Genomic DNA, 20,518 nt, shown 5'->3' on the forward strand with positions numbered 1-20,518 from the left:
CACCAACCACCACGGGTTCGAGCGTCGCGCGAGCCGAAGCCCCGATCAGCCGTCACCACGCGCACACTGAAACACCGCAGCGTGCAACCTCCACCGGGAGGAGGGCACTTCGCTGCAAGGACACAAGCCTCCAAGTTCACAAAGGAGACGTTTATTGAAACGCCATCCTCCAGCGGCACACACATACACACACACACGCGCACATAGACATATATACAACGAAGTGTCTAAAGGTACGTCCGACGGATCCATTCGATTCTCGTAAAGATACGGCGGACGTCGATATACAGGCTCATGGCTATATGCACGTCGAACGCGGCCCTATTCCGCTTGCTACGCGTGAATGGATCTCATCCTCTATGATATCAGCTAGCCGCGACTCTCGATGAGGTGCTACGAAGAGTGCATCCGTTCTAACATAGATCACGGTCTTCACTTAGGGTTGACTACGGCAAACATCGCTGTCAAGCACATAGCTGCAGGCGATATGCTACGTACTGCACCAGCTCCACCAGCTGGCATCGAGATACGCACATTCACGAGCAGCTTTCGCTTCGCACTAAACTATCACCTCGATCTGCCCGTAATGCGAGCGAGCTATTCCTAGCATTTACGCTGTCTTAGGTCCTGCATCGACCTCTGAAGATCTAGCGCCGGCACAACACACATACACCTCGTCGTGCAGCTGAACATTCGGCAGTCCAAAGTATGTATGTGAAATGGCATTATGCTCGTTCCTCACATGCAGACCGAGGAAACAGGATGTTTTTAGCTAAATTCTTCGTTTAAATTCTACCTCAGAGCCGTGGCAGAAGACATGCCGAATCTACTAGAGGCCTGCACATCGACTCGTCGAGGCGAAGACCTACTGCACCGCACCGCAAGAGTGCACAACCGGAAAGCCGGAAGCGTGAATGATCCGAATTCCCTGTGAACAGCAATGTTCTTTGGTATATAGGGGATTACTAGACTAAAGTGCTTAGGCTGCATCTTTTTCTTGTCGTTGAAGTTTGCGTACATGTAGTTTAAACCCCCGCATGCTCGAGGTTAGCGTGACCCGACTGAACGGCCGCGCAGCTTTGAAACGATCGGGATCGATATGCATGCATCGCCGGGCTTAGGTACGCGGTAGAAAATGTGCGCTGCACATTTCGTTGAAGAAGCTGACTCTTGGAATTTTGCAGAGTGTGCCATGCAAGCGATCGTTGCTACAACCACGCATCCATGTTCCCACGGCTGGCCTACCCCGAGGCGCATAAATGTTCAACCGTGGACGTATCAATGATCGAAGAGAGGACAGATTTTCACAATATTGGGCGCGAAATCGATAGCTACCAGTGCTCAGTGTTAGAGAAATTCTGCCTTGATCATGCGCAATTCAGTGTTTCAGGTGTGGTCAGTAGCTATATAAGTTTGAACAGTTCGCCTTTCAAGTCAGCGGCGCCAGCGATGGATCGGCGGAGCGATTTTCCACGCTACACCGCTGTCATGCTAGAAAGCCTATCTAGGCGGCGTTTGACATTCACCTGCTTTTTGTTGGCCCCGTAATTGAAAGCAACGCCTTCAGAAACGCGTTAAATGTTCAAAAATGTATTCTCTTCAACAGTTTCACTCCAGGCTGTCAAAGCAGGCGGACGTTGATAAAACAGTTGAGCACTCCAGTCTTTAGAAATCTGTACAATCACCTTCAGTTTGTAAAATTATTGGAATAGGTCACTTTCCGATCGCTGGGACATAGACCCTCATGACAGCGCTGTCACGTGAATAAGGACCACACCAGGCCGAAAGCTTGTCTCATATAACATAGCTAACCAAGGTATACCTTACAGCATTGTGTTGATTTTTATGGTGCCTAAGCGACTAATGCTGCCATGCACCAAGAACAAGGTTTAATGTATTTATTTTGTGTGTAATGACTAAAATGTTCTTTAGGATGTAGCTTGTTTAGGAACATTTTAGGAAAACAAAAATGCAGGAAATTTGCACGTCTCTCCTAGGATCATGCTGGGATGGAAATGGATCTGTTGGAAATTGTACAAAATGTTTCCTCTTTTCTCGACTCTGGCGCATGTGTAAGATATGGTTTATTGTTAGTTCATCTCCACACTCCTTGCATATTGGTTTGTCCTCTTTCATAAGTATGAAGCTGTGTGTGAGGTTTGGGTATGTGTTTTGTGAAGATGACCTAAAATGTCCTCCATGTTGTGTTTTTGATTACTGCATGATTTCCATTCCTTAATGACAGGTTTGACAAGTATAGTTTGTAGTTTATTTCAATGTTTCAAAAATCCTGCCATTTCACTCTCACTTTTCTTTGTACAAGCTTCTTGGTATCTTCATGCAGCATATTCACCCTCTGTAATTTAGCATTGCGTCAAGGTAACCTGGTTATTTCTTTTCATCACCTTTCAAGACTACTGTCCCGATTTCATAAAGTTTCTGACGACAGGAACTCCTTGGAAGTCATAGAAATAAATGAGATCCACAATCATGAGCTATCTAGGGTATGCATATACATGTCCATCGCTCAGTGGAATGGCGTCAGTACACTGTTAGAACAGGTCTTGAGATAACAACAACCATTGTCTGAGGTGGTCCTTTAATGGGCATTGAAATGCTATGTAACTACAGGTACTGATAGAACTCTTGATCATGTTATGTGATGATGCAATCCTTGCATGAATATAGGTATACATTTCAGAATCTGCAGTGCACCACTTGACCATTTGCCACCAGTTTGTGTGAAAATGTATTTTTCATGCATGTTAACCAGTGTTTAACAGATGACCCCTGTGCACAAGCCAAAGTGCCACGAGCCAAATGTCACGAGGCCACACGACATGGCAGGAGCTGTTAAGCCAAGCTTACAAAGTTATATTTGAAATATTTCAGCTTCAACGTTTCAGCTCCAATTAAGAAAGGTTGAGGCTTACAGAGGTCTATGCCAGGTTGTCTATCACCTTACAAGGCAGCCTACGACCGTATGCTAATGAGTATATCTGAGATAACAGAGACATGAATTAAGGAATTAGTAATTATGTTTGTAGCAAAGGGCATGTAAATTAACGGGAATCCACAGTGGGATCTGCAGACAAAAACCATTAACGCTGGCACACCATACCCTTACAGGTGGAGATTAGGAGTCCCCCTAATTTTTTTTCTGCTCAAAGCTTGTCATTTCCTTCATTCTTCCAGATGAGGAAGATGTGAAAATGATAGCATCTAAAATGCCAGAGACCATCGTTAACAAGGATGCTGATCCCAACAGCGTAAAAAGGAATTTCAGAAAAGATGGGTGACTAGTAATGCTGGCAACAGTTGAAACTAAGTGGAAAGGCATGAAATTGAAATGCAACATATGCAGAGATATGTTGCGAGACCCCCAGTCTGTGGTGTGCGACATCTGTCTCCGTTAGTTCCATCAAGTGATTGGCCAAAGCAGATGGGGCTTGTGGTTTTGTGATAAGCGCAGTGTAGTAGCATAGATGCAACCTTGCCCATTAATAATTCGAGTGGAGTAAGTGCATTGTTTTGTTTTGTTCATGGTTTCCATGAAAACATTATGAGAAATTTTTTCCTAGAGAATGTTTGCTGAAATGTGAATATAATGTGCAATAAAACTAGTGTTTTCTTGCTGTTTACTTTTCCTTGTATACATTAGTTCTGTGAAGAAAACCACAGGCTAGAAAGAAATGTAATGGCATGCATTTTGATACTTGGCCCCGTTGTGCTGGCTCAGTAGTTAGAGTGCTTGGCTGCTGAACCCAAAGATGCAGATTTGGTTCCAGCCACAGCAGGGACATTTTAATAGAGGCGAAACAATAGGCCGTCATGCACCGTGCGGTGTCAGTGCATGTAAAAGAACCCCAGATGGTCGAAATTATACCGGAGCCCTCAACTATTGTGTTCCTCATAGCCGTAGTTATTTTGGGATGCTAAACCAGATATATATCACATCATACTCTGAGTAAGATGCTATTCATGGTCAGTTAAACATACACTAAATGATCAATTTTTTTTCTGCATGGTACAGCAGCTGTTGTACAATTTTACTTTAGCCTTCATGAAGAATATCACACTGGCTCCACATGGCCTTCTGTTGACCCTTGATATGCGTCACAATCACACACCCGAGTATGTATTTGTCTAAAGGCACCTATGCATGCAAGGAGGGGACCGTTACTTTCCACTTGTCAGAACTGAAATGCATGATCCACATCATTTCTGTAATTCAACTGCTTGCTATTTGAACTGTCCAGCATTGATGCAAGTTTCAAAGAACTGCAATTAGCAAATTAATCTAAGCAGCAAACCATGCCAAGAACTGCTTCGGTTTCATCTTTAGCAACTGTTTGGGAACTAAAATTAGCCAAATGTTGCAAAACATAGATGAGAGGTTACAAAATCTAAAAAACAATGCAGCCTACCTGTGGCATGTAGGGTTTCACATCCTAAAGTGACATATGTAGCTATGAAGAATACTGTAGTGGAGAGCTCCAGACTAATTTGACTGCCTGGGCTTTGTACTTTGAATTGACATCTTGCAGAAAACAGAAGCATTTGCATTTCACCTGAACCAAAGTGGTACTGCCATCACTGGTATTAAACATCACGACCTTGGGGCAAGTAGCCTAACGTGCCACTAAGATGTCGCAGCGTGTACGTACATGCTATACATGTCAACCTTTCTAGCATTAAAGCTGTCACATGCATGGCAGATATTCATGTTCAGCTTTGGACTGACAAGTTTAAAAGTGTACTATTTGTGTTTGTCTAGCATGAAAAACAAAGGAAACTAAGGAAAAACGAAAAAAAAAATGAAGATAATATGTTGAAAAAGCATTAGTCATTAACACATAAAGCATATTCGTTCCTTTATTAATGATAAAGTGGCCTTCAACAATAGTACAAAGCCTGAACATTTAGAAAGGTGCTGTGCCAGGCAGCTATTTTACAGAAACCTGAACCATTTCACCTGTAGTAATACGCATCCCGGCGGTGTGGGCTGGGCACTTATTTTTCGGTCCACTCCAACATGCGAAAACTGCATCGTGCATTCCCATTTTCCGAGTTTTGAGCTCTGTAGTACAGGCTAACAAATTGTCGATGACTTATTTTCGTCTGATTGTTGCACAGCGCGTGTAAATAAATTACCACTGCACCTAATAAACACTGACATGCACGTGCAACATCGCCGATCATAAACGGACACACTGATGTCCGTCCGGACATCGGCGCACTCAGCACTCTAGTAGGACGTAATCCGTAATCACAGCATCTCACGGTAAGCACAAACCACACCTCCAGTTGTACAACAAACATGAATGACGCGATGCTTGGGCTAGAGACACGCCGGCGGTGCCCAGCTTTTTCAGCGCCGCTTGTACTACGTAGAACTTGCAGCACCAAACCTCAATGCGAGCAGAAAGCGATGCGTTACGTGACGCATCTCATCACAGATGGAAGTGAGGAAACTTTGAAGAATCAAAACTACATAATTACATAACGACCGTCGTAGACGTTAATCCACATAACAACGAGGACCAAATGAGCGGGCGTGCGGGCCGCGGGCTGGCCATCAACACCGCGATTACATGCGCTTGCGCTCTGGTCGTGCTTGCCACCCTGCCGCGGTCCAACTCACGTAAACCTATCATCATGCCATCACGTAGTATATCACCCATTCTAGGCACTATTCTTGCCACTGTACTATTCTTTGTAATTTCACATTTCACGCATGCAGTATGTAGTACATACTTCTTACACCTCGCACGTATACCTCATACCAACTTCGATTTGGCTACATATGGCTACCATGTTGTTGCTACAACCACATCTGAATCCGGCTTTCCCGACGGATCCCAAGGCCCATATCGGAGAAAAATGCGTTGGGTCCGTCGGAAGAACCCTACCGATCGGGTCCGTCCGCCGTACCTCTGAAAAATATTTCCCGGATCCGTCGGACGGATCCCGAAGAAAAACGCACCGGGTCCGTCGGACGTACCTTTAAGACCATTGATCGGGTCCGTCCGACGTACCTTTAGCCACAGCCTATATACAAACGCACATACACACACATACTCAGACACCGTGTCCCTGGAGCGCGCGAGGAGCAAGGCTCCCCTGCGCGCACGAAGTGACACGGAGTGCGCGGCGCAAGCACGCAAGGGCGTGCTGTGAGCTCTCTCTCGCAGTGACCAGAGGGTCCTTTGAGAGAGAGTGGGCAACCACCACAAGGTACGCCTGTCGCGGATCGTTGGATCACGATCAACAGGCTCGAGCTTCGCTCTCAGGTACGACCCGGAGGAGACGAACTCGAGTACACACTGGTCTGCGCGGACAAAGGCCGGCAGACAAGAACAGTTGCGTACGCACCTTGCGATGTCTCGGAGGGGTCTCTCTCTGAGCTCCGCTCGGACGGTCGCGCGAGCGCTGCCGTCGAAGCGGCGCCGTGTTCCCGCCAAAAGGCGCCAATGGGAACAGCCACTGGGACGCCAGGGCGGAGCTGTGGCCCGAACGACAGTGACAAGTCGTCCGAGCCTCTCTCCGCCTCCTCAGGCGGGAGAAAGGGAACGAGGAGAACAACATGGCACGGCGGCGGCCGCTCAAAGGGCAGCCGCGGCAAGCCCGAATCCCACAATGTAGAGAGTTGGTAAGGGTATAGTACAACTGACGCTTTAGCAGGATAGGCATTAAGTGTCTGATTTTGTGCAGCATGCCTTCGGATCTAGATGCGCCCGCGTGTATCCTGTTTATGTGAGGCGTCCAGCTCAAATGCTCCTCCAAGTGAACATCTAAGAACTTAAATCTGCCGTCCCTGTCCATTAAAGTGTCTTTAAACTTTATATTAATTAATGCGTCATCAGGATTATTTTTCGCTTTAAAGATGATGTATTTCGTTTTAAACATTTAGCTGTAGTTTGCACTTAGCCATGACAATACTTATGCACATCATCCGCAAAGGAAACTCCACCAGCGTTCAGTTCAGTTCAGGCGTTCAGTCGTGTCCGACTCTTCGTGACCCTATGGACCATGTCACGCCACGCTTTCCGGTCTCTCACTATCTTCTTAACATCACATAGCTTCATCTGCAATGTCTCGAGAATGCCATCTAACCATCGCGTTCGCTGCCTACCCCTTCTCCGGCGACCCTCAACCTTTCCCAACATCAAATCTTTCTCCAGCGACTCCTCTCTTCTCATCAGATGACCAAAGTAGCTGAGCTTTAACTTTAGAATTTGACCCTCCAATGAGCAGTCAGGGTTTATGGTCGACAATATCGACTGATTTGATCTTCTGGCAGTCCAAGGAACTCTTAAGAGTCTTCGCCAGCACCACAATTGAAACGCGTCAAATCTTCGGCGGTCAGCCTTTTTCACAGTCCAACTTTCGCATCCATACATCACAACTGGAAAGACCATAGCAGGGGTTATACGGATCTTGGTTGGCAGACTAATGTCTCTGCTCTTTACTAGGCGGTCAAGGCTAACCATTGCTCTCTTTTCCAGAAGCAGGCGTCTCCTAATTTCAAGGCTGCAGTCTCCTTCCGAGGTAATCTTGGCGCCCAAGAACAGAAAATCTGTCACAGCTTCCACTTCTTGTCCATTGATGCTCCAGGACTTGATAGGGCAAGACGCCATGATCTTCGTCTTTTTAATGTTCAGTTTAAGCCCAAACTTTTCACTCTCTTCTTGTACGCGCATCAGAAGTCTCTTGAGATCCACTTCACTTTCTGCCATTAAAGTGGTATCATCCGCATATCTAAGATTGTTGATGCGTTTTCCAGCGATCTTCACTCCAGCTGAAGACTCGTCCAGACCAGCCTTCCTCATGATGCACTCTGCATATAGGTTAAATAGGCAGGGCGACAGTATGCAGCCTTGCCTCACCCCTTTCTCAATCGGAAACCAATCAGTAAGACCATGCCCAGTTCTGACTGTGGCCTCTTGCCCTTCATAAAGGTTCCTGAGGAGACAGATGAGGTGAATTGGAACTCCCATCTCTTGGAGAGCTTGCCACAATCTGCTGTGATCTACGCAGTCAAACGCTTTCGCATAATCAATAAAGCAGAAGTAAATGGGTTTCTGGAACTCTCTTGCTTTTTCCATGATCCAGCGAAGGTTGGCAATTTGGTCTCTAGTTCCTCTGCCCTTGCGAAACCCAGCTTGCACGTCCGGAAGCTCCCGATCCACATACTGCTGCAGCCTACCTTGCAGGATTTTTAACATCACCTTGCTAGCATGCGAAATAAGCGCGATCGTGCGGTAGTTGGAACAATCTTTGGCACTGCCTTTCTTTGGAATGGGGATGTAAACTGACCTCCTCCAATCCTGTGGCCACTGCAGGGTTGTCCAAATCTTTTGACATAATGTATGCAGTGTGTTAACAGCGTCGTGGTTGAGGTTTTGAAGCAACTCAGCTGGAATACCATCAATTCCGCTAGCTTTGTTCTTAGCAAGGCTGGCTAAGGCCCATTCAACTTCACTCTTCAGGATGCCCGGCTCGAGATCAGTAATCACAACCGTCCTATGTTGGGTTTGCACATCCGGGTCCTTTTTGTACTGTTCTTCTGTGTATTCCTGCCACCTCTTCTTTATCTCTGAGGCTTCAGTGAGGTCCTTGCCTCGTTTGTCCTTTATCACGCCCAGCTTAGCACAGAAGCTTCCTTTGATATCTTTGATTGTCTTATACAGAGCTCTTGTGTTCCTTAATTGGCTGTTGTCCTCAACTGCTTGATACTGTATGTTCAAGAAGGCATTCTTATCTCTCCTTGCTATTTTCTGAAAATCCTCATTGAGAACCTTGTATCTTTCTCTTTCCCCCATACCTTTTGCCATCCTCCTTTCCTCAGCTATTTGCAAAGCCTCTTCAGATAACCAGTTTGCTTTTTTGCATTTCTTTTGCTTTGGAACTACCTTAGTAGCAACTTCTTGTATTATATCACGAACATCAGTCCACATCTCTTCGGGCTCTTTGTCTTCTAGATCTAATTCTTGAAATCGATTGCTCACTTCCACAGCATATTCTAATGGAATCTGATCCAGATCATACCTGAAAGGCCTTCTAGTTTTCTGCGTTTTCCTCAATCGAAGCTTAATTTTGGCAACAAGAAGCTGATGATCGGTGCCACAATCGGCCCCAGGCCTTGTTTTTACTGCTTGTATAGCGCTTCTCCATCTCTGCCGGCAAATAATATAATCGATCTGATTCCTGTACAGACCGTCCGGTGAAATCCATGTGTACAGGCGCCTCTTGTGCTGTTGAAAATGAGTATTCGCTATGGTCAGGTTGTTTTCTTGACAGAACTCTACTAGCCTCTGCCCAGCTTCATTTGGCTCACCAAGACCGAACTTGCCTGTAATTCCGGATATTTCTTCACTCCCGACCTTAGCATTCCAGTCTCCTATGAGAAAAACGACGTCTGATGATGGGGTGCGGTCTAAAAGGCATTGTAGGTCCGCATAAAATCTCTCAACGTCAGCTTCTTCAGCAGCAGTTGTCGGTGCATAGACTTGGATAACTGTTATGTTGAAAGGGTGACCTTGGATCCGAAGTGAAATCATTCGGTCGTTTTTGGGGTTGTACCCTAGCACTGCTTTGCCCATTCTTCTGTTTACTATGAGAGCGACCCCATTCCTTCTCTTGGATTCGTGCCCACAATAAAAGACATAATGGTCGCCGGAGTTAAATTCTCCCATTCCGGTCCACTTGAGCTCGCTGATACCCAAGATATCAATGTCCAATCTGTCCATTTCTCGCTTGACGATATCCAGTTTACCTTGCGTCATAGATCTTACATTCCATGTTGCTATGTGATATATCTCCTTGCAACATCGGACTTTCCGGTCGCTTCCCGACACATCCACAACTGAGCGTCCTTTTGGCTTTAGCCCAGCCGCTTCATTCGTCCTGGAGCTACTAGGAATCGCCCTTTGTTCATCCCCAGTAACATATGTGGGACGCCTTCCAACCTGGGGGGCTCATTTTCCGGCGCCATATCGATAATGGTATTGTGACTGGCCATAGGGTTTTCTTGGCAGGAAATACTGGAGTGGGTTGCCATTACCTTCTCCAGTGAATCACATTTTGTCAGAACTCTCTGCCGTGACCTGCTATCTTGGGTGGCCCTACACAGCAGAGCTCACGACTTCATCGAGTTTCGCAAGCCCCTCCGCCACGACAAGGCAGTGACTAGGCGCATTAATAACGGAATGGCACGAGTGCTGGGCAACATGAGTACCCAGACGTCCGAAAGGCACATCATGATTGTCGTCAAGTGTCTGTGGAAGGCGGTGTACAAACTTAAAGGGAAGGTGCACCGGTTTTAGATTTCGATGAGTTTCGAACGGTTGAATGATTATAACTTGTACTTAAAGCATGCGAAATGTCTTGGCGCTAGCATTTGAAACAATGGCGCAATTAGCGATTAAAATCGCCAATGTTATCAGGCTTCACCGCACTGCATGGCGACGCATGATGACGTCATTGACAGCACCGGTACGTTTTCTGCATAGACACACTTAGCTTGAAGAAATGAAAAGAAGGCTGCCGAAAACAAAGCCCTAGAAATGTTGATTAGCACCGTCAGAACGTGTGCAGCAGAACGTGGGCGAAGGCAACGAACATCAGAAATAATACCGTCCGTGACGTCATCACTGAACTTCTCCGCAGAACTTTAGTGCTGTGAGGAGAAGCTCGAGGTGTAATCGTCGATTACGCCATCAGTTTGAATGCTAGCGCAAAAACACTTTGCATGCATTACCTACAGCCTATGTAGATTTGAATCCCTGAATATCGCTAAATTCTCGAAAAGTGATGCAGCTGTTCTTTAAGAGCTGCGTGTACGGTCTGAACCTGAGTATGGTCCTCCTCGATCTCCATATGTTCCTAAAGGCGTACCTGGGTTCCTTCTGGGAGGAGCGGGCCTCGAACACGCCCCTGCGGACAGTGCGCACCATCATCTCTAAGCTGGCTGCTTTCAAGAGTCACAAACTGCTGACGTGTGCTGAAGTTGTGCCTGGACAAGAAGAGTCGTCCCTTATGAATACTATAACCGAGATGCTAAAGATGAACGCGCAAACGTACTGACATCACTGTCAACAAGGGCACCTCTGGTGACTCTCTTACCAAAAGCAACGTCGAGCACGAGCAGAAGGCAATCAGCAACAATTCAAGAAAATTGCGCATAAGCTGAATACCGAGGACATCTTTGAACAGAACATTCAGATGCTCCACCAGCTAAGCAAGCAAAACCCAAGCGTGGAGGTGGACCTACGTTTGAGCAACTCTCCAGCCCACCTTCACGAGTTGATCAGGAGCCCACTGAATGAGCTGGAAAGGCAGCTCATTCACACACACACACACACACACACACACACACACACACACACACACACACACACACACACGCACGCACGCACGCACACGCGCACACGCACACGCACGCGCGCACGCGCGCACACACACACACACACGCACGCACGCACGCGCGCGCACACACACACACACACACACACACACACACACACACACACACACACACACACACACATACACACACACACACACACAGGGTGGACAAACCATAGTGCTGCATAAAGAAACAAAATTCCTATAAAGAAAGGTGTTAGGCAAGGAGACACGATCTCCCCAGAACTATTCACAGCTTGCTTAGAAGTATTCAGAGACTTGGAATGAGAGCAGTTAGGGATAAGAGTGGATGGAAGATACCTCAGTAATCTGTGATTTGCTGATGACATTGCCTTGCTAAGTAACTCAAGCGATGAACTGCAATGAATAATTGATGACCTAGACAGGAAAAGTAAAAAGGTAAGCTTGAAAATCAATATGCAGAAGACTAAGGTAATGTTCAATTGCCTAGGGAAGGAACAGCAGTTTACGTCAGGTAGCGAAGCACTGGAAGTCGTAGGCAAATAAGTCCATTTAGAACAGGTAGTAATGGTGGTAACCGCAGATCCGGACCATGAAAAGGAAATAACAAGAATAAGATTGGGATGGAGCGCATTTGGCAAGAACTCCCAGATTATGACTAGCAGCTTACCGATATTGCTCAAGAGGAAAGTATAGAACAGTTGCATGTTACCTGTATTTACCTATGGGGCTGAAACGTGGAAGCTAACAAAGAGGGTTCTACTTAAGTTAAGAACAACGCAGAGGGCTATGGAAAGATCAATGGTAGGAATAACGTTAAGTGATAGGAAATATGCAGAGTGGGTCAGAAAAATAACTCAAGTCACTGACATTTTAGTGGAAATCAAGGAGAAGAAATGGGCATGGGCAGGACATGTAGCTTGAAGAAAGGATAACCGATGGTCGCTTAGGGCAACAAACTGGATTCCAAGGGAAGGAAAGCCTAGCAGGGGGCAGCAGAAAATTAGGTGGGCGGATGAGGTTAAGAAGTTCGCAGGGGTCAAGTGGATGTACAGGACCGGGTTTATTGGAGGAATATGGGAGAGGCCTTCGCCCTGCAGTGGGTATAGTCAGGCTGAGAATGGTGATGATGATGGGGATGAATACAAAGCAGGCTGTCATCTTATTTCTTGCCAGTAGTTGCCAGAACATTCCTTTTTTTGTGGTTCCGGAAATTGCTCAGTAAGCTTTAGTAAGCAGCTATAAATATATTTTCTAAAACTCGAGAAGGATAACAATTTTTCCCTTAAATTTGTATAAAACGCTGTGCTTGGCAGGCCACCAGCAGCTCTTGATTTTCACTTCCACCTCTGCTCGAACATCTACCCGATGGAGCCAGACTAAGCATTGCATTCAATATGTTTGACCCTACAGAAAGTTATCTGTAATATTACGCAATCTATTATCTGGCTGCCTGTTATTCTTATGAGTGCTGGAAAGCTCGAACACGCTTCTTTCGAGGCAGTCCTTAGATTTTCATTACCTTGCATGTTCAAGAAGTGTGTTTGCAGTTTGTTCCGGGCCAATGCGGCATTAGTTCAAATATCAGTGCGGCCAGACAACGTCTCTTTCTTTCCTCCTCTCTTACTTTTTTATCTCTCCTTTAAATTGCGCGGTTGGCTGCACCACTCTCGCCCGCGGAGATACGCGTTGCTCGGAGCCGTAGCCTCTTTCTCCTTCTCTTACTTCTTTTCATTTCTTCTTCCAGCGTGCTGCGTGCTCTCGCCAGCGGAGATGCACGCTGCTTGGAGCGACCGTCGCTTTTTAAGGGGTGCATGTCGCCAGCGTATGCGCGTGGAGTGTTCAAATGCTCTAGCAGTGAGCGCTCGCGTGTTTCGTCCCAGCGTGTCCTACCGCAAATTCATGACTGATATTTTGACCGTACATTTTCTCGACCACTTATGTTGAATGCACTGCTTACGCGCTCCACCATGCAGTTCAGTTCAGTCGTTCAGTCGTGTCCGACTCTTCGTGACCCTATGGACCATGTCACACCACGCTTTCCGGTCTCTCACTATCTTCCTAACATCACATAACTGCATCTGCAGTGCCTCGAGGATGCCATCTAACCATCGCGTTCGCTGCCTACCCCTTCTCTGGCGACCCTCAACCTTTCCCAACATCAAATCTTTCTCCAGCGAATCCTCTCTTCTCATCAGATGACCAAAGTTGCTGAGCTTTAACTTTAGAATTTGACCCTGCAATGAGCAGTCAGGGTTTATGGTCGACAATATCGACTGATTTGATCTTCTGGCAGTCCAAGGAACTCTTAAGAGTCTTCGCCAGCACCACAATTCGAACGCGTCAATTCTTCGGCGGTCAGCCTTTTTCACAGTCCAACTCTCGCATCCATACATCACAACTGGAAAGACCATAGCGCGAGTTATACGGATCTTGGTTGGCAGACTAATGTCTCTGCTCTTTACTAGGCGGTCAAGGCTAACCATTGCTCTCTTTCCCAGAGGCCGGCGTCTTCTAATTTCATGGCTGCAGTCTCCTTCCGAGGTAATCTTGGAGCCCAAGAAGAAAAAATCTGTCACAGCTTCCACTTCTTGTCCATTGATGCTCCAGGACTTGATAGGGCAAGACGCCATGAGCTTTGTCTTTTTAATGTTCAGTTTAAGCCCAAACTTCTCACTCTCTTCTTTTACGCGCATCAGAAGTCTCTTGAGTTCCACTTCACTTTCTGCCATTAAAGTGGTATCATCCGCATATCTAAGGTTGTTGATACGTTTTCGAGCAATCTTCACTCCAGCTGAAGACTCGTCCAGACCGGCCTTCCTCATGATGCACTCTGCATATAGGTTAAATAGGCAGGGCGACAGTATGCAGCCTTGCCTCACTCCTTTCTCGATCGGAAACCAATCAGTAAGACCATGCCCAGTTCTGACTGTGGCCTCTTGCCCTTCATACAGGTTCCTGAGGAGACAGATGAGGTGAATTGGAACTCCCATCTCTTGGAGAGCTTGCCACAATCTGCTGTGATCTACGCAGTCAAACGCTTTCGCATAATCAATAAAGCAGAAGTAGATGGGTTTCTGGAACTCTTGCTTTTTCCATGATCCAGCGAAGGTTAGCAATTTGGTCTCTAGTTCCTCTGCCCTAGCGAAACCCAGCTTGCACGTCCGGAAGCTCCCGATCCACATACTGCTGCAGCCTACCTTGGAGGATTTTCAACATCACCTTGCTAGCATGCGAAATAAGCGCGATCGTGCGGTAGTTGGAACAATCTTTGGCACTGCCTTTCTTTGGAATGGGGATGTAAACTGACCTCCTCCAATCCTGTGGCCATTGCAGGGTTGTCCAAATCTTCTGACATAATGTATGCAGAATGTTAACAGCGTCATGGTTGAGGTTTTGAAGCAACTCAGCTGGAATGCCATCTATTCCGCTAGCTTTGTTCTTAGCAAGGCTGGCTAAGGCCCATTCAACTTCACTCTTCAGGATGCCCGGCTCGAGATCAGTAATCACAACCGTCTTATGTTGGGTTTGCACATTCGGGTCCTTCTTGTACAGTTCTTCTGTGTATTCCTGCCACCTCTTCTTTATCTCTGAGGCTTCAGTGAGGTCCTTGCCTCGTTTGTCCTTTATCACGCCCAGCTTAACACAGAAGCTTCCTTTGACATCTTTGATTGTCTTATACAGAGCTCTTGTGTTCTTTAATTGGCTGTTGTCCTCAACTGCTTGGCACTGTATGTTCAGGAAGGCATTCTTATCTCTTTTTGCTATTTTCTGAAATTCCGCATTGAGAACCTTGTACCTTTTTCTTTCCCCCATAACTTTTGCCATCCTCCTTTCCTCAGCTATTTGCAAAGCCTCTTCAGATAACCAGTTTGCTTTCTTACATTTATTTTGCTTTGGAACTACCTTAGTAGCAACTTCTTGTATTATATCACGAACATCAGTCCACATCCCTTCGGGCTCTCTGTCTTCTAGATCTAATTCTTGAAATCGATTCCTCATTTCCACAGCATATTCTAATGGAATTTGATCCAGATCATACCTGGAAGGCCTTCTAGTTTTCTGCGTTTTCCTCAATCAAAGCCTAATTTTGGCAACAAGAAGCTGATGATCGGTGCCACAATCGGCCCCAGGCCTTGTTTTTACTGCTTGTATAGCGCTTCTCCATCTCTGCCGGCAAAGAATATAATCGATCTGATTCCTGTAGAGACCGTCCGGTGAAGTCCATGTGTACAGGCGCCTCTTGTGCTGTTGAAAATGAGTATTCGCTATGGTCAGGTTGTTTTCTTGACAAAACTCTACTAGCCTCTGCCCAGCTTCATTTGGCTCGCCAAGACCGAACTTGCCTATAATTCCGGATATTTCTTCACTGTCGACCTTAGCATTCCTGTCACCTATGAGAAAAACGACGTCTGATGATGGGGTGCGGTCTAAAAGGCATTGTAGGTCCGCATAAAATCTCTCAACGTCAGCTTCTTCAGCAGTAGTGGTCGGTGCATAGACTTGGATAACTGTTATGTTGAAAGGGTGACCTTGGATCCGAAGTGAAATCTTTTTTTTTTTTTGTACGCAAACTTGCCATAAGGCATATTATATAAACTCATGTAAATGGTTTTCCGTGAGGAACCGGAGCAGGCTCCCGCTCTTAGCGTTGTCGGTGAGCCATTTAGAAAAGTCCTCTTCCCTTGCTGTGGTTAGACCCACTTCGCGCAGAATCTGTGTCCTTGATTCCCTTGTCCCTGCACAAGTCCATTCGGCCGTTTTTGGGGTTGTACCCTAGCACTGCTTTGACCATTCTTCTGTTTACTATGAGAGCGATCCCATTCCTTCTCTTGGATTCGTGCCCACAATAAAAGACATAATGGTCGCCGGAGTTAAAGTCTCCCATTCCGGTCCACTTGAGCTCGCTGATACCCAAGATATCAATGTTCAATCTGCCCATTTCTCGCTTGACGACATCCAGTTTACCTTGCGTCATAGATCTTACATTCCATGTTGCTATGTGATATATCTCCTTGCAACATCGGACTTTCCGGTCGCTTCCCGACACATCCACAACTGAGCGTTCTTTTCGCTTTATCCCAGCCGCTTCATTCGTCTTGGAGCTACTAGGAATCGCCCTTTGTTCATCCCCAGTAACATGTGGGACGCCTTCCAACCTGGGGGGCTCATCTTCCGGCGCCATATCATTAATGGTATTGTGACTGGCCGTAGGGTTTTCTTGGCAGGAAATACTGGAGTGGGTTGCCATTACCTTCTCCAGTGAATCACATTTTGTCAGAACTCTCTGCCGTGACCTGTCTATCTTGGGTGGCCCTACACAGCAGAGCTCACGACTTTCTCGAGTTTCGCAAGCCCCTCCGCCACGACAAGGCAGTGATCCATGAAGGGGCTACCATGCAGTATTCGTGAAAAAAAAAAAAAAAAAAAGACTGCGACAGCGCGCTTGTTTCGAGCCAGCGCGGCCTTCTGTTCACAGATTAAAAGCTGCAGCTATTTCGACCGCCACATAAACGTGTTTCTTCGTCTTCCCAGCGTCTTCCACGTCTAAAAAAGTGAAACGAATAGCGCTGTGAAGCGTATATTAAGCCCCGGAATGGGTTGGTACGCCTGCCGTAATACGAAGCCAACAGCGACATTGGCGGCACAGCGACGGTGTTTACGGCGGTCGAGGAGGTGCTGCCATCGTGCGGTGCTTGACCGTGCTGTTGACGCCTCGTCGGACGACACTCCGGTACTCCTGAAACCACGTTATATAAATAAGATATTTGTAAATGCAGCTTCGTTCTGCCGATCCCTGCGTCGCTTCGGTTGTTGTACTTAATGGGCAATGGCCACCTAACCGATAAGGGCGGCGAGCTGTGTAACAGCCCGCACAGAGTTCGAGCAGCGCACGAGCACACGACTTTCGCAGCTACCGGAAGTGTGTCCGGACGTCATGGCTGCAGTGGCCGCAGCGAATGGCAGCTTCTAGCAAGCCTTGCCAGTCAACTCACCCGTGACGTCACGGGTTAAAGAAATAGTTCCATGTGACACCGCCAAGCGGCATTCTCTCTACCCGCGAATTTAAAAAAACGCTGTTTTTAAAAATTAATAATAAATCGCTGGCTTTTTTCCAAGGAGTTATACTTTGCGTTAATGCTCAAAAGGATGTGTTCTACACACTGAACACGTTTATCGGTGCCTTCTTGGGGGCCGTTTCCGTGGACCTTTAATGGAAGTTTGCGTTTTAGTTTTCTCTGGATCTAGCAGGTGGAACAGCGCCGCCCACGGCGGATTGCCGAAGCAGCGGAGTGCTTAGGTGGTGCCGAGCCGAGGCAGCTGAGCGGCGCAGGCGTTTCCGTTCTGCGAGGCGTTTTTGAGCATGTCTCTACCCGTCGTTTTGCGGTGTGGCTTTGAGAGCTTTGAACTATTTTGAGTAATCGCAAGGAGTATTTGTCGACCGGGAAATCTTGAAAAAGGAAAGGGCCGTCCTCGGCAGGGCGTGCGTGCTTTTTTTTTTTTTTTTTTTGAAGCCGCTAGGCGCATGGCATTTCTGTTATATACTCGGAAATGCCGCGCGCGTGATTTCACTATGCGCCATGAACATCTTCGTTAGGCGCTTGTAAAGACGACTTCGAAGACAGGAATTGCGCCTGCACTGCGACTTCATCCACGGCCGGTCTCGAGGGAGAGAGCGCGCGCTAGAGAAGTGCTCTCTCCCTCGAGACCGGCCGTGGTTCATCTTATGTTAGGTCTAGTCGAAACCCGCCTGAAGATCAAATACCGCCGAGCCGTGTAGCCGTGGCGCCGTAGTAGTGGTAGTTGTAATGGTCAGCGTTCATGTAAAATGAAAAAGATGCTGCACCTGTCTTTTTTGGTAATAGCTAGGCTCAAACGATTCATAGTAGAATAATAGCAAATGACATTCCAGTTTCAACCTTGCAACGAGAGCTGGAAAAGGAGAAAAATAAACAAGCAAGGCAAAAATAGGATCCTATTTATGGTCGGAAAAGCTAACACACATATACTTCCAGGACTTCCTCACAATTACTCTACAATAGCTCACTGAACCCCGGCCTTGTGACTATCAAACTTAATCATAATATAAGCCAAATGAGTAATACCACCTCAGCATCATTTTTACATATACGACAATGCTCTGGTTGAACACGTCGGAGCTGCTACATATAATTGACTTAGAAAATATTATACTATAAATACCTTTCTCTGGACATGCTGCGGAGGTTGTGAAAAGAAAAAAAAAATTCCTGCTAACAGCGGCCCTATTATTTCGGACACCTGCTATGATAGAGAGATTTTGGTAGTATTTGGCTTTTGCTTATTTAGGCGTTCTCTTAGCGCAGGAAGTTCAATGCGATTTACCGCAGTTGCCTTGAACATTTGAAGCCAATAGTAAAATACTCTCAAACTGTTAAATACAATTGAAAAAAAAAAAACACAGCAACAGTGTGATGTGTTGTAAGATAAGCCACCGATAACTGAGAGAGCGTTCTATTGTTAAATGAATCCCTCTGATGGCTCGTTCGCTAAGGTGTTCTTTCTCAGCGTACCACGAACTTGAGGGGCCGATGCCTGACCTCGATACCTGATGAATGTGAGGGGACACGACCATGTAGGTAGTTTTCTATTTGCACGTAAAGGGATACAGATAACTGAAAACCATTCCTTTTACAACTTTGTCGCTGCAGCTTGCTGAACTGCTGCTAAATCTGTGTACATTGGCCATAGAAGCAATTTCTGAGAGAGGTAAAACGGTCTTGTCTTAATCAGGAAATCTCACGTTCACTAAAACGCCAATGCGAAACACATGTATTTAGGCGGGCCAAGAAATGGGCGCTGCTGAGAAAATACGTAAACCCATGTCAGGTGCAATGTGAATGCGAAAAAAAAAATAAATTGCTACATGGTCTTCGAAATTAAAAAAAAAAAATGCTACTTTTACGCTCGTTTCCACAAATTGAATTGTATTTTTTTTTTCTTGTTCGACTTTTATATGAAGCCGATAGCAGATTTTGTCACCATGCGGTATTGATTGAGCTGTGAAGTGAGTGATTTTATTAGGCAAAATGGACTTGCCACAAACAAATGTTATCATATTCTAAAGTATCAACGCAGAGCTCTGAGCACATTTTCAATGGTTGACAAACGAAGAGAGGAAAAAGGACAAGATCATGGTAATAGGAATTGTTCATGTCTCCTATCTGCTCTTTCTGTTAAGAGAAAAGTAAATTATCTATAACTAAGTCAGCGAAAGTAGCTGCACAAACATTGTCTCTGCCCATCACTGAAGATCGTAACGCAGCCCGAACGACGATGTTGGAGCTGCCTTTTCTTTTTCCGTGCTGGGTTTTCTTGTACACAGGCGGGGAAATGCTAGCGTAGTAACTTACTCTGTTGCGTTACTTCGATTTCCAATTGTCAATACAGTGACTACAGTTGAAGGAGTGGGGCTTCGACTCCGAGACTCTCGTGCCGTCACTCCTGGGGAATAGAAGGCACAAAGCATCCGGTAGCAACCGGAATTTTAAAACATTCGGCACATTCCATGACCACACAGTAACCAAATACGTAGATTCGTGCCTTTGCCTTTCAAAGAACCATGCTTAGGTCACCAGCCACTCATGCTTGTGTGGAAACCCGTAGAAATGAATCGACTTAAGGCGGGGGTCCCACTCCGGCAGCGCGAATGTGCCATTTTAGGCAATGTTTGCGTGAGCATTCTGCGCGTTGTTCTTTTTCGAACATCACAATGTAGGCGTCATTCGAAAGCTTAATATACGCTCTGTCAAATGATGTGCGCTGCTTTAGTGTGCCAACGTTATCAACTGCATGAGAGGTGGTATTGCAGATGACAAATTCGCTAGCGTCGTTGATATACCCTACTTGGGATTATATTTGCTGAAGAAACTGCTGCACTTAGAACAGTTTCCTTTGGCCCGCACATAGAATGGGTATTTATCTTGGGTTAAATAACCCGTAATTAGTTTTAATTTAATCAGTATTTGATCGGCAGCCTTTTAAACATGGTAAAGTTTGGCTATTTTGGGCACGAATATCGGCGCTTTATCAACGTGCACAACAGGAAAATTTTTACCATTTCGGGCGCACATTATGATAGTTCAGT

At 46.2% G+C, this 20,518-nt stretch overlaps 1 long non-coding RNA gene across 1 annotated transcript; it reads left to right on the plus strand.

Annotated features, from left to right (window-relative positions):
- The first annotated feature begins 225 nt into the window (after positions 1-225).
- LOC146204955 (uncharacterized) lies at positions 226-3,641 on the plus strand. Its single transcript, XR_014704095.1, has 2 exons — positions 226-706; positions 802-3,641. It is a non-coding gene; the product is annotated as an uncharacterized LOC146204955 (long non-coding RNA).
- The last annotated feature ends 16,877 nt before the right edge of the window (positions 3,642-20,518 follow it).

Source organism: Amblyomma maculatum, chromosome 1 (assembly GCF_055883805.1).
Source record: "Amblyomma maculatum isolate TAMU_Amacu chromosome 1, ASM5588380v1, whole genome shotgun sequence".
Taxonomy (NCBI): domain Eukaryota; kingdom Metazoa; phylum Arthropoda; class Arachnida; order Ixodida; family Ixodidae; genus Amblyomma; species Amblyomma maculatum.